Raw genomic sequence first — 11,739 nt, forward strand, 5'->3', positions numbered from 1 at the left:
GATTTCTCCCGCCAGGCCCTGAGTTGTTGTTGGCTATAGGAGTACTGAAAAGATCTCACAGGCTCTGATAATTATAACCTGAGAGCTTTTAAATGAAGACTGCAGGGTTTTTATATAATTAGTTTCAAGTAGTTCACAAAAAAGAAAAAACATTTAACAATGCCATTATCATGTTCCCATTCAGTTCATCTGCCTGTTCACGCACTTGTATTCATTGATCATAAAAGTAAAGGTGAACTGTGATGCTGCCCTGTAAACAGCTGAGTCAATGGTGTTTGCCCTTTTTGGATTTCATATTGGAGTTGTGTAATAATGTAACTGTAGTAGATTGTCATTACAGAGCTCATCAGATAAAAGATGCATTCACATAAGAGCAAATACACTTATCAATCTTTTGTAAATTTACTCTGATGGTCTGTCATGACAGACCATCAGAGTAAATGCTCCGGTGGAAGCTGCAGGCGACGGTGATGGCTGGACCGGCTCCTCGGACGCTCCGGTGGAAGCTGCAGGTGACTGTGATGACTGTACTCCTCGGAGCCTCCAGCAAAGATGGAAGGCTGAAGCAGCTCCTCAGACCCCCAGCAATGATGGAAGGCTGAAGCGGACCCTCCAGCAAAAGCAGGAGGCTGGATCGGTTCCTTGGACCCTCTAGTGGAAACAGTCACAGAATCAGCAGGCACGCAGACCTCTGGCACACATGAGACAAACTGGAGCTGCGCACGCCGGAAACCACTCTCTGTAGCCCCTGTCTCCAAGGCGTGACGAAACTCCTTCTGCTCATGCCCGAGCCACAGGCTAATCCACCTCGAAACAGAGTCAGTTAATTCCTCCTGAAGCTCCTCGGAAGGTACGAATGCCGCTGGGTCCATGTTTGGTTGTGTTGTCTGTCACGGCTGGGGTAGCAGTGTGGTGTTGAGAAGGAGGACCCAAGATGCAGGCATAGACTGTGATGCGAGTGAGCTTTATGCTCAAAATACCCTGCATTTAATAAGGCTGTTGTGTTTTTAACATGTTTTAAAGCTTTGTATCTTGTTTTAATCAATCTGAACAAGCCCCTAAAAACACTGTCGGCCTCTCTCAGTTTTTATTACCGCTAATCATTTTAAAGCTCAGTTTTTAAATCCTTACAATGTAACTACAGCCCAGCCCATGCAGCAGTATGTTAATGACTAACCTCGTATTGTGGATGGATTATCTCAGTTGTTCTCCTGGCTTAAGTTTGGTCCGTTTACAGCATCCTGCCATGCGATTGCATTTGTCCCTAACCACCGGGAGCCCTCATGTTAACTTTTATCAAGTGGAAAAAAGTTAGCATTCATCCTCCAGCTTCACTGTTTATGCTATGCTAACATAGCTGTGTCGCTAGCGATCACGTCGCACATCATTATATAGCAGCTAGCCAAACTTCAGTAACCCTACAAACGTCACTGCTGTTTAGTTTTCTGTCTTCATTTATGTTGGAAGTGATAGCAGAGCTGTACGTTTTAATCTTTTCAGAGATCGCTCAGTCAGAACATGCTATATCATGTTTAGGTGGAAACTAGCGAGCTAACTTCCTGCTAACTTCTAATTTATGGCGTTATTTTTATGCCACTATTCTGAGCACACGTAAAAAAGATTTTAATGCACGTAAAAAAAAGTTTGCAGGTGCAAGTGTTGCATTTTGAGGAGAAATTTATTTCGAGTGAAGAAAAGCTGAATTTGAGTGAACAAAATTCATTGCTGCGTGCAAAAACTGTATTTCAGTGTTTGCTATTATCCACACACACACCAGCAGCCCCTCTCGCTCAGTTTTTGCATTTGTGCTCGCTCGCAATGTGTTGCTCGCGCTCTCAACATTTCTGCCTGTGCACGCTCAACTCTTTCTCTACACCGTTATATTTGTGCCACAAAACCAGCCAATCACAGACTTGGATGCAAAAAAATCTGATTGGCTGTTCTGGTCTCCAATCAGCTCGAAATGACGAAATGCAATATCCCAGAATCCATTTCGTCCAAAGCTCAAACGAGGCAGTGGCGGAGGAACACAGAGTGGCGGAGTTTGAAATATTACTCTTTCTGCGTCACAAAATAAACTTTTAAGATATTTTCATGCGAGAATGTTTCTGTGTAAACTTCAAATACCATCACATATAATAGACATCACATATTTGCACAAGTGCTCTGACGTTTTCGGAGATGCCTGTTACCCACCAGCTGACCGGGTGGTCACTCGTGTTAAACATAATATAAAAGGCTGAACTGACAAAAAAATCACCGACTACACCACCAGGTATTATAGGAAAAACCATAAAGCCTTTGAACTAAAACAAACACTCTTGTGACAGTGATGTACACTGTCTTGTTGGTATATATGCCTGATTTGTATCACCTTCATGTTTCCAAACCGATATCATGAGCAGCAGCTTTTACAGCTGTGACCAATGACCATGACCAATTGGCTAATCCACCACCTTTCATTGTTTATACCATTACAAAAACAAACATAAAAATGAAAAATTACCATCGGTCCACCGGGCAAATGCCCGGGATGCCCAATGGCCAGTCCAGCTATGCGGTCAGCTGGTGGGTAACGGGCATCTCCGAAAACGTTAGAGCACTTATGCAAATATGTGATGTCTTGATAAATGGCTGTTAAACTTAATTGTTACAACTGGTAAAGCAGCAATGCTGATCATTTGATTAAAGATGAAAGAATTTAGACAGTTTGTAACCTTCAGTGATGTCGCAGTGTTCGTTTGACTCTGAGACCTGTAGCGGAGTTTGGGCCCAGTCACGGCTAATGATGTCAGACTTAAAGACCGGATAGTTATGAAGAGGTCCCAGGGCGCATCTTCCCCAGCCGGCAGTCGTCCGGCAGACTCCACCAGTACAACATCGTCGGTAAACACTTTACCGACATCCTGGAGTCAATCAATAAGTGATTGTCCAGCTTCGATGCGAGGTTGTCCCTGGTGGAGATTTTACACCGGGAATTTAAATCCCTGAGGGAAATCAGCCAGCAGCAGGTGGAAACACTCGCTGCTGAAACCATCTCACTACGGGACTTGGTCAAGTCTCTAACTGAGAATGTGACCCAGCTTGATATTGAAAATGAAATAATAAAAGAGACTGTAATTGATCTCCAGGCCCGTAGCATGAGAGATAACCTTGTGTCTTCTGGTATCCCAGAGTCTGCTGGAGAGGATGACGAATCAACGGTTAAAACCTTCATTAAGACCCACCTGAAGCTTCCTGAGGACACCATAAAGAACAACTGCTTCGACTCAGTCCATCGTATCAGAGCTATGAGGCCTGGTGTCGGGAGACTGTGTCCTATTGTGGCCAAATTTAGTCTTTTCAAGCAGAAGGAGCAGGTGAAGAGTCGCAGCAGGGAGCTGAAAGGAACGGACTTCAGCATGAACGACCAGTTCCCTAAAGAGATCCTGGAACGACGCAAGGTCCTGTTCCCAGTCACGTCTCTGAACACCTAGATTGCACACTTGGTCTTGGGGAAAGAAATGTAAAGGTTCAAAACAGCAGGACCTCAGCGCTGTCAGCAGTACACAAATATAATCAAACAGTATATGAGCCACTTTGGGCTTTGCGACACATGGCGCTCCCTTCACCCCAACAGTAAGGAATTTTCTTTCTTCTCACTTGCCCATCGCTGTGATGAGGGGGAAAATAATTTCTTTCTCATCACATAAAAAGAAAGAAGAAAACAAAAACATTCAGCAACTAGAAAAAAACATCAAATCTTTAGAAGAAGCCTACGTGTCCGACCAAGGTCAGGAAATAATGAACAAAATGCAAGAACATAGAACATAAGATCAGTGTTTATGGAGATGATGTGTTGCTTTTCCTCCAACATTCACAAACCAATCTCTCTGAGATAGTCACGCTAATAAACTCTTTTTCAAGAGTTTCAGATTATTCAATAAACTGGTTAAAATCTGCAGTTCTTCCGTTGAATTGCTCCTTCCATAATTCTTCTTTTGCCCCACTGCAATCTGGAAATATTAAATACTTAGCTATTAATGTTTCTACTAAGCTTGCAGATTTAACTAAATTAAACCACATCCCAGTTCTAAAGAAAGTACACTGTAAAAAAAATCCGTAAAAATACAGTACAATCTACTGTATAAACGTGAAGGAATTTTCCGTATTAGTCATTTACAGGTATTTTTCTGTATTTCTCAACTACTGCAATGCATTGTGGGAAAAAGAACCTGAAAAGGAGGGAAAAGTAAGCGCAAGAGCAGCCATTAGGCTTCTTTCAGGCTTCATCTGGATTTTGGATTCTGAAGTTGGAGAAACTGCCTTCAAATTTCTGTGGTAAGTATTAAAACTCATGTTTCGTTTTATTAAAATAATGTTTTTCAAAAGACTCCGTGTTTTTATTTAGAAAGAATTGTTAATTTATTTGTTAACTGGTTTCGGCTGTCTCCAGACAAGTCAGGAATATTTTGCTGACTCATTTTTTAAAATAATTGTTATTTAGGTTTAACATGACTTAAGCTTTATTTTAGTTAATGTTAAAATAATTTTTACTGTGATACCACCAGTTTTGCCCTTCAGTGGCTGAACCAGTTTTCATAAATATTATAGTTAGCTGTCTGTGTCTCTCTGGGTATTACACAGCTGTGACTGCTAACTAGCTAATTAGCAAAAGTCAGCGATGTGGATAACTGGGAAAGTGAGAACTTCATGGTTCTAGAAATTATTCTAGGACTCTAATAAGTACTGTATCAATACCTGTGTTTTACAGTTGGCTCTACTGTACACTTTAAAGGGTTTCAGGCAAAGTTACACTAACCCTAGTTTAAGCCTCAGACCTTCCTGGCTGACGCTAGCAAATGCTAATGTTAGCCTCTGATTTGGGCTGCTAAAGTAAAGACTTTTAGCTAGCTGACCAGCATAGATTATTTCGGTGGTTAACAGACTGTAGTGGTAATATTATTGAAAGTATAGTTTCACCTCACCACATGTCTATTTTGTAGCACATAGAAATGTTTAGTTAATATTTATAGACAGACACATTTTCCCTGTAACTGTGTTTTTACTCCAACATTTGTTGAAAATGTAATTTATGAAATGCTGAGCAGCATTTCTTGTATGTGGAATATTTTTGTCACCCCACTGTGCTAATGTGATTAAATACTAAAAATTATTACTAAAAAAATTCAATAATAAATCAATAATAACTATTTCTTGATTGAACTATAATGTAAGTGCAGTGCTGGTGTGCAGGGGCTCTATATGCCTTGTCTATATCAAGCTTTTAGCCAAATATAAGCAGAGATATTTGTATCTTTCTTAAAAATCCAGATCCTTACAGATTATTTGAGAAATGGATCAACAGCTATCACTACTTGAAGCACTTTAAGTCCTGCAGTGGAAAAATATCCCTTATTTCACCTTTGATCACACACTTTGGTTTTCCAGTGCAGAGCAATGGCCAAGAAAAGGAAAGACTTCCCCGAGTGAAAAAAAAGATGAAGATACAAGCTGGTGATGATCCAGAGCAGCTGGTCTCAGGAAATGAAGAAAAACCCTGATCACCTTCTCTACAAACACAAGGTGAGTTTAATGTTGTGGTTGATTTAGTTTTTCAAGGTATGTATGTTACTTTAATTATAAACTGCTTTTTTTGCAACAGAATGGTGTTATGTGTATGCAACTCTACGTGAATTATAATCCTTTGTAGGGCTGCGTGATATGACCAAAATCTCATATCCCAATATAAGACGTATCTCTCCTGATAACGATATATATCACAAAATAGTGCATTTTCTGTAAATTCTGTGATTCTCGGGCAACTTGACTTATGTGAAATGTTTTCAGTTGGGCGTCGTGTACCTGGAGTCGAGTGTTTTGACCGATGCATGAAACTATACATTTTTAGACATGAGTTTAAATGGCCGCCTTTTTCTTTCTGAGTATTTATTAGACGGCGTGCTGCAAGGAAAAGCCTGTTCTAACGTTTGAGTCTAAGGATTATTTTGAGCACCTGACGACTCTTTTTTGCTTTTCATTCGTAAACTCTCTCGAAACTCTTTCATGTGATTCTTGTGTAGGTGGTTAAAGAGGTTTGTCGTGTTCGAGTGGTGGTGGGGACCAGTTTGTGGCATAATTTGCATAGTACAGTTTTCTGGGGCGTGTCAGACTTTTCATAACCAAACCATGTCCATGCTACAGAGGTAGCCCCTCATTTAACAATAAGGTCCTCGATTTCTTTTGACTGGTCCTTCTGGTTCTGCCTCATCCTTGCTGGCCATGCTGGTATTCTCTGTGCCTTCGTCTGCGTGGTGACTGTAAGCGCCATTTATAGTTACTTGATGTTTTTATTTGAGGTCATTTGTTTGATGCATATTCTGAAATTTTATGTTTGAGAATAATGTATATCATTTCAGTTTAGTTTGAAAAGTCTCAACAGAAACTTGAGCTTTATTGTGAAAGGTTTATGTGGAAAATAAACAAGCGGACGGCGGAGCCACACGATGGTTTTATCCTCATTGTTGGTAACGAAAGTACGCGTAAAAACAGTCACTTGTCCGTCCATAGTGTGGTTATTTTAAGTATAAGAGAAGGAGAGAACTTTAAGAAATAATATAGCAACTACAGTGACCATCAAAACCATGAAAAAAATATTGCCGTAAACAGTTTATTTTGCAACACCACAAAACAAAGAATAGTGTATAATATGAAACGATAGACATTTTTATATCGTAATCTGATATATATCGTCATATCGCACAGCCCTAATCCTTTTTTTGTTTATGTTGTTTATGTTCTAGGTAAAAAAAATTATAAAATGACAAACTTTTTAAAAATGTCTTGTTGTTTCTCTTTTTTGCCTCAGAAGAAATTGCGACTAGTCTCAATGGCTGACACGGAGGAGCAACACAGCGACACGTTAACTCCGACTGCTGCAGTTCCTGTATGAACTGAGCAACTCTTAAAATCCAAGGAAAAGCTGAGTGTATTTTACTTAAAGCTCAGATGGACCTTGATGTACTAACATGCAGGCTGCATTCAGGACTTTGTCACACTGTTATATGAAGAGCGGTAACAAGACTTTGTAGTAATTTGTCTTACTATTGTCTTATTTGTTGTGATTTAGGGTCTGTGCGCACTAGCAGAGGTTTTTGTTTGTAACTGTAACCTCGTTTTCAGAGCCTTGTCTAACATTTAATGGTCATGAAATATGTCAGACTTTTTCCTCTACTTAACCAGCTTAGAGAATTTGAACAAAAGGCCACAGACAGCACAGCAGGTATAGTCTCATCTCGTTGTCCACCTTAGCGTTCATAAAGGGTCATGATTGCTGGGTTTCTCTGCATTATTACAGGGTCTTTACAGTACAAAGTACCTCGAGGCAGCTGTGTTGTGACAATATAAATAAGTTTACATCACATTAAACTGAGTTTAAAAAATTAAAATTAATTGGATGACACCAGTATGTTCCTTGAGTATTAATGTATAGCAACTTGGTTGTCTTAGAGGCATCCCAGCATGAATCAGAGATGAGGTTCAACTTTAATAGAGTTTGTTTTGAGTCATGTAGTTTTCACTAAAAAACGATGCTAACACTAACTCTTCTGATGTTTACTTTTCTTTTTAGTGTTGTTGGCCTGACTTTGAGCACGCCACGCGGACGGGTCTAATTCAGTGCCAGGTATGGTATATGAGGGGCCAGTATTTTGTGAAAATTTGTTCTTATCGTGTGACAGTATGTAGCCCGATACTATATTGTCTAGAACTGCCTACATGCAGGACTGTGTTTTGAGCTACAGCAAACAGCCTTTTGTTTTAAACTTGCATAATTTTTCTTCATTTTTTAAAAATTATGCAAATTGTCTGCGGTGCATTATTGCTGGTGGCTCGATCCTCACGGCAGTCAGGGTATATGTGTGTATACATATCAGGCTTTGTCATTGATGTGCATGTCCCAGCATGAGTCAGAGTGAACCACGAGTGTGCTCTCCAAAACAGATAGGGACCACTTAGTAGCTTCTAGGATCCCCTACTTCTATAAATGCCCTGCCACTGTAATTTGTGCTGTCCCTGTCCAGTAGCCTGTTTAAGGATTCAGATACAGTACACAGAGATTGTAGCATGCTCTCTTATCCTATGCTTGTCAGCAGCTGAGTGACACAAGCAGCTAACTTTCTATTTTAAGGATCTGCCAAGGGTGTTCTTGTGAAAAGAAGCTGCTGAACAACTGAAGTGATTTTGTAGTTTCCTTTATTCTGCAGGGCTAAATTCTTTCTTTTTACCAGGTAGACTGAGCAGCACTCGCTGATGTCGTATCTGCTATTCCAGAGCTAAATAGCACTTAGATATCTGTGGACGAGATGGGAGCGCTGCATTATTTGCAGATTGTAAACATTGCATTATTGTGCCCTGTAAAAGTTTACAGATTGCAGGCGTTTGGTTTTACATGTCACAGCCTGTGGTGTGAAGTCATACTCAGATATAATTCATACAGCATATGGACATAGTGTGGCAGACATCTGAGGCATTCTGATGCCGTCACATTTTCTTGGGTCAACCAAACCTGATGAAAGTTTCCAGCTGAAGCCCTAAAAATCAGCTACGTTTGTGTATTTACTACAGTCGTGTAAAATGTTCATCATTTACTCTCTTCTTCATGAAGGGAGCATTTCCCCTGTTTTAGCGATAGCCTATTGAAGTACACAGGTGTTGGCTGAACTTTTGTACTTGTTGGGGTTTCTCTGTATTATTGTACCGAATAATTACATTTCCACATCGGGCTGTCGACCTTCGAGCCATGATTCCCTCTCTATTAAAATTAACCTTCTTGCATGGTCGTGTTTTCATAGTGACAAATATAATTTATGGCAGTGAGGAACAATGTTGGTGAACATCAGCACTGTATATAAATGGTGTCCATAATATTTTGGACATCTCTCAGTAACCCTCTGTGATAAAACACTTCCAGGTGAAGAGCAACAGAGGTTGTTTTTATTTCTAAATATAGACACTTAGACATTTATATACTGCATCATAGTATAACATCATATATTCTTTATAGTTTTCCATTGATCACAGTTGACTCCAAGCCTGCAGCAGCAATGGTTAATGCGCTGTGTCGGTCAGTTTCTTTGCTCTGCATGCTGGACACTCTGAGACTGTGCTGACTTTAGTGCCACATCAGGAAACAGCCACCAAAGCTGAGAATCTGCATCACAGAAGAGCAATAAATACTTAGTGATATTTAATCCTTTGCCAACAAAGCCTTTGTCTACAGGATCTCAGGTTTGTTCATCTATTGAGCTGATTAACAATGTGTTGTTATTACACAATAGGATCAGATAAAAGTGCCAAAACCTGTCATATTTGCAGCTCGCACGAGGACTTAAGACAGAGCAGCTGCTTCAAACTAATAATGACGTTGTCGTTCTCTTTGCAGGAAATTCTATTTTCACGTCTCAACACTTTTCCCACTTACATTTATTTCCCTGATTTATGCAGACAGATTTCATCGACAAATCAAAATGACCTTTGTTCACCGTGGAAATTGTCGGCTGTACATATTCACTATTTTGCACGTTCCCAGGTTAATAACTGTCATGTCTGTTGTAGTCCACATTTAATAACACCTATTGCCAGCAATTTGACTTTTGAGATGGGAATATCTGCATGCATTTTGTACCACAACTGTTTCAGGTTAAAAGACTGACAAGTAAATTCAGAGAAGTCACAGAAAAATTACTCATTGCATTCATTTTCCACTACTTGAAATATATTTGTGGAACTGTTCACATAACAAATCTCAAGTATTGCTTCTATATGTATGTAGATCAGCTAATCCTCACTGCGCAGCTCAATGGCTATGATTTGAATAAAGTTTGTGCAGCAAATGCTACGGCTGTGTTTTTGTGATAATAATGATTAAACAGCAGGTCTGAACTTAAAGCTACACACGTGGACTCATTTCATCATTTTAAACACTGTATTTAAGAGATTTAACTGAAGCTGCAGCAACAAATCCTCACACATGAAAAAGAGTTCAAATTAGTATAAAAATGTTAATAATGTTAATACTGCAAAAAATAATACACAGCAAACATGAAAAACACTCATTTTTGTTGCTACAGATTTTTAATCAGGTCCAAAGCAGCTGAATTCTGCAGGCTGGACAGGAGGTCGCTCAGTACAGATCTAAACAGTGTGAGGAAAGGAAATGCATGACGAACCTGTAAGAGTTTGACCTGGAAGTTTTTTTGTGTATTATTTCATACTTGTTATTCTGTTTTTTTAGTAATGGATTAATTAATTTACTTTTTTAAATTCTGACAATAGGCCTTTTTACCACTCAGGATTTATATGACAGCTTCACCATTTACGCCAAAGCTAATTTATAATGATATATCAATAATTTGTTAAGAAAATGATCATCTGCTAGCAGCTGCCAAAGAAACATATCTATATCATTTTATAAATAACTTCAAGTAGTGAGGTAATACTGGCAGATGCTCTAACATATTCAGATATTTCTTACTAATGTTGAAGTCTCTTTGTTTCTAGGTAACAATGCAAATATTATGTTTAATGCAGAGAAACACCTGATGGTCGTTTAATAACCAGGCCTGCAGGTAAAACTGCCTGTTTACTTTGATAATGAAGTGATAATAATTTGCTTTATTGTCACTGAATAACAGAAAGTGTAACCAATATATGTGTAAATAATTAGAGAAAAGAAATAAATAAAAACTTCTGACAAAATACTGTTTGAGACCATTGATGTCCTTCCCTTTATGAAGAGTATGCAGAGAGGAGCGTGTGTAGCTTTGTTACATGTTTTGCACATTTCTATAACCTTCCACGCACTTCATGGTAACACAACTCTCTTAATTTTCAGTCTCGATTTCACAGTGACACTCAGTGCGTTGAGATTTTAAAGCTGCCTCTGACGCCGTCACCTCGGGTTCACGCTGCAGTTCTGCTGCTCGTCACAGACGTACGCACACTTTTCGTGCTCGGTGGCTCCGCTGGAAACAGGATCTCAGCCCCATAAACCACAAAAGGTCTGAACTGGGACAAGATAGTTGCAAGAGAACAAAAATCAGACCTATATTTTGACACAGTGCAAAAACAGAACGTGCCTCACAAAAGTATAAAAATTAAATCCGCTCCCAGCGTCTCCGGAGCGTCTCCGCTTCCTGTTTAAAACTAGTGAGGCATTATTATTGTCCGTGTGCTGATGTCCTGACTGCTGGAGTCTGGGCAACGTCTGCTGCAGCTGATCATCTGTCACTCAATAGTACTATCAGTGTGATAGTGTGCTGACTGTATATGGAGACTGGGTTGTTGCTCTGGAGGAGATTATTGGCAGGTGACGGCAACATGTTTGAACCAAAATTTTTCCACAGTCCAAAAATGTATAATTATGTTCTCACTGACCACATGGTTCATCTGTGATCTGATCTCTCTGTATGTACAATCATTCAGTTTGTCGTGTGTGTATTCAGACGGATGCGTCGTTACAAACAGACGTTTAAAAGATTTCGGTTATGGAGCGCAGTCGGACGCTCACACAGGGCTTTATTCTCTTCCTCTGAGCAACCTGCTGGGAGACCATCAACCTTGTGAGTGACCCACTCTGCCTCTTTTCTTCCTATGTGTTTGTGTTTCTACCTTCATGATCCTCATCAAAACATGTAAATATCATTTGTGAACATTACACCTTTCATATTAATAACAACATAATTCTGCCTGTAAGTAAAA

General features: G+C 39.6%; 1 long non-coding RNA gene across 1 annotated transcript; it reads left to right on the plus strand.

Moving 5' to 3' along the window:
- Positions 1-4,096: 4,096 nt before the first annotated feature.
- Positions 4,097-9,875, plus strand: LOC146696221 (uncharacterized). Its single transcript, XR_014923197.1, has 3 exons — positions 4,097-4,320; positions 5,431-5,565; positions 6,848-9,875. It is a non-coding gene; the product is annotated as an uncharacterized LOC146696221 (long non-coding RNA).
- The last annotated feature ends 1,864 nt before the right edge of the window (positions 9,876-11,739 follow it).

The sequence above is a fragment of the Copadichromis virginalis genome, linkage group LG12 (genome assembly GCF_057382275.1).
Source record: "Copadichromis virginalis isolate Kocher_CV1m ecotype Utaka linkage group LG12, C_Virginalis_male_GT1.1, whole genome shotgun sequence".
NCBI classification, from domain to species: Eukaryota; Metazoa; Chordata; class Actinopteri; order Cichliformes; family Cichlidae; genus Copadichromis; species Copadichromis virginalis.